Source organism: Octopus bimaculoides, chromosome 30 (assembly GCF_001194135.2).
Source record: "Octopus bimaculoides isolate UCB-OBI-ISO-001 chromosome 30, ASM119413v2, whole genome shotgun sequence".
Classification (NCBI taxonomy): domain Eukaryota; kingdom Metazoa; phylum Mollusca; class Cephalopoda; order Octopoda; family Octopodidae; genus Octopus; species Octopus bimaculoides.
In genome coordinates this window covers 5,491,337-5,494,735 of record NC_069010.1, presented here as the reverse complement: position 1 = coordinate 5,494,735, position 3,399 = coordinate 5,491,337, and the positions used below count along the sequence as shown (strand labels likewise).

The following is a 3,399-nucleotide window of genomic DNA, read 5'->3' as shown; positions in this document are numbered from 1 at the left end:
TCCATGCTAGCATGGGTTGGACGATTTGACTGAGGACTGGTGAAACCGGATGGCAACACCAGGCTCCAATCTAATTTGGCAGAGTTTCTACAGCTGGATGCCCTTCCTAAACGCCAACCACTCAGAGAGTGTAGTGGGTGATTTTACATGCCATCGGCATGAAGGCCAGTCAGGCGGTACTGGCAACGGCTACGCTCAAAATGGTGTATTTTATGTGCCAAAAATGAAGAGTTATTACTAAGTGACTGCCAATCCGAGCAAGCTCTCTGTTAATCCAGTGTTTTCAGATTAGAAAAGGACTCCAGGTAACTGCAAGGCTTACATGCAGCTCTTTACTAATCCAAAAACGTTTTGTTCGCCTGGTTTATTTGTATTAACAAAGAGCTTACGAAGTATTTTGCTCAGATTGTCAATCCTTTATCAATAACTTTACCGAGTGTAATATTAACGACAATCCTAACGAATACAGAGATTAGTATGACTTTTCTTTAATTCTTTAACTTGTTTCAGTCATTTGACTGTGGCCATGCTGGAGCACCGCCTTTAGTCGAACAAATCGACCCTGGGACTTATTCTATCGGTCTCTTTTTGCCGAGCCGCTAAGTTACGGGGATCTAAACACACCAGCATCGGTTGTCAAGCGAAGTTGGGGGGACAAACACAGATACACAACATATACACACATACATATATATATATATATACATATATACGACGGGCTTCTTTCAGTTTCCGTCTACCAAATCCACTCACAAGGCTTTGGCCGGTCCGAGGCTATAGTAGAAGACACTTGCCCAAGGTGCCACGCAGTGGGACTGAACCCGGAACCATGTGGTTGGTAAGCAAGCTACTTACCACACAGCCACTCCTGCGCCTATGTTTTTTTTTTATTTCTTCACTTAATTATACAACATATTTGACGAAATATGCAGGTGCATTAATCTCCATTTTCATTGTGATTATTTGCGGGATAGATCATCATCCTCATCATCATCGTCTTCCATGCTGGCATGGGTTGGATGGTTTGACTGGGGTCTGACAAGCCAGGAGGCTGCACCAGGCTCCAATCTGATCTGGCAGAGTTTCTACAGCTGGATGCCCTTCCTAACGCCAACCGCTCTGAGAGTGTAGTGGGTGATCGCCATATGCTTTAAGCTTATATAAAAATACCATTATTATTATTTACAACTACTTATACGCTCACACGGACCCCGACCTTCTGACTGATCTTGGAGATACCAATTCCTGGATATACCAGTTCCGGTTTGGAGATACCAGTTCTTGGATATACCAGTTCCTGTTTGGGGATACCAATTCCTGGATATACCAGTTCCTGTTCATATGGATTACGCCACTCTAGCGCCGCTGGACTGGCTCCCGTGCAGGTGGTACGTAAAAAATGCCTTTCTGAGTGTGGCCGTGGCCAGTACCGTGTGACTGGCCCTTGTGCCAGTGGCACGTAAAAGCACCCACTACACTCTCTGAGTGGTTGGCGTTAGGAAGGGCATCCAGCTGTAGAAACTCTGCCAAATCAAATTGGAGCCTGGTGCAGCCATCCGGTTTCACCAGTCCTCAGTCAAATCGTCCAACCCATGCTAGCATGGAAAGCAGACGTTAAACAATGATGATGATGATATATATATCTATATATATCTATATATACGTATTGTTTTAAGGGAATTTCATTCCTCAAAAATACTAGGTATTGAACCAGTATTTCCTTGGATGAAACTATCCCTTCATGGGGTTAAAATATCCTCTAATTAAATATACTTTTCTTGCTGGATTGCATGTTAGTTTCTCTTTTTTTCCCCATCTATGATTTTATGTTTGGTCATCTATATAACTGCAGGTATTTCCTCCATCTGGCTGCTTTTCTTTCTGCAAAACAAGAAGTTACATTGCGGAACAGTCATTTTAACGGGTTGTATTTATTTATTTATTTATCACCCGACAAGTTACATCTGCACCACCGGATGCTCCTGAACCAGTTGTTGAGTGTCCCACCCATGAGGAAGCGATGCTAGATGTGTCGAAACAATTGTAGTGATTAATAATGAATTCTTGTATATTTTATCTTCCATCTTTCATTTGCTATCGTGATGGCACCTTTGCCCAGCATCGCCTTCCTGGCACTTGTGCTGGTGGCACGTGTAAAGACATTTGAGAGAGATCGTTGCCAGTGCCGCTGGACTGGCTCCTGTACAGGTGGCACGTAAAATACACCATTTTGAGCGTGGCCATTGCCAGTACTGCCTGACTGACCCTCGTGTCGGTGGCACGTAAAAGCACCCACTACACTCTCTGAGTGGTTGGCGTTAGGAAGGGCATCCAGCTGTAGAAACTCTGCCAAATCAGATTGGAGCCTGGTGCAGCCATCTGGTTTTCACCAGTCCTCAGTCAAATCGTCCAACCCATGCTAGCATGGAAAGCGGACGTTAAATGATGATGATGATGATATGCGATGGGCTTCTTTCAGTTTCCGTCTACTAAATCACCCAGTTTCCATCTGCTAAATCACCATGCAGTGGGACTGAACCCAGAACTGTGTGGTTGGGGAGCAAGCTTCTTATCACACAGTCACGCCTGTGCTTGGAACATGGAAATGTTATATTAACTTCTTCATTATATTTCAAAATTAATTGAAACAGAGACAGCGTATTTCAACAGAAGCATGGCAATTTCAGACAAGCATCTTTTATGTTATATACGGATTGACCAAATTGTTTGCATGTACATGACATGGTTATCCTAAAAAGAAAAAAAAGCTTTCTTAATTAATTAATTAATTAATTGAATTTTCATTATACATTTGTTGATGTCTTAACGACTTCTCATTAAAAAGGTCACAGATGCGTTGGAGAAGACTTGTGTCAAGTCAGTCAATTAAGAAGTTAATTACAATTGCATGTGTTTTTAATTGGTAAAATGATGCTAAGAATATACAGCAATGTGTGTGTGTGTATGTATATATATATATGCAATGTGGGTTCAGGTCCTATGTGTACAGAAAGCCCTACTTATTTTCCATTGAGGGCTTATATACTCCAATATAAGGCTATTTTCTTTAGTCAATACACGGTGATCACTTAAAAACTTTAAGCTTATAAAATATTATTATTATTATTATTATTATTATTATTATTTGGCAGAGACGTTAGCATGCCGGGTAAAATGCCTAGCAGTATTTCATCTATCTTTACGTTCTGAGTTCAAATTCCACCGAGGTCGATTTGCCTTTCATCCTTTCGGGGTCGATTAAATAAGTACCAGTTAATCACTGGGGTCGATGTAATCGACTTAATCCCCTTGTCTGTCCTTGTTTGTCCCTTCTATGTTTAGCCCCTTGTGGACAATAAAGAAATAAATTATTATTATTCTTTACGGAATATGTATATA

The 3,399-nt window shown here is 41.4% G+C and overlaps 1 protein-coding gene across 1 annotated transcript in view; it reads left to right on the top strand.

Annotated features, from left to right (window-relative positions):
* Nucleotides 1–3,399, top strand: part of LOC106875774 (uncharacterized) — a gene marked incomplete at its 5' end in the record, with an annotated part of 22,311 nt that overhangs the window by 4,513 nt on the left and 14,399 nt on the right. The window lies entirely within an intron of this gene.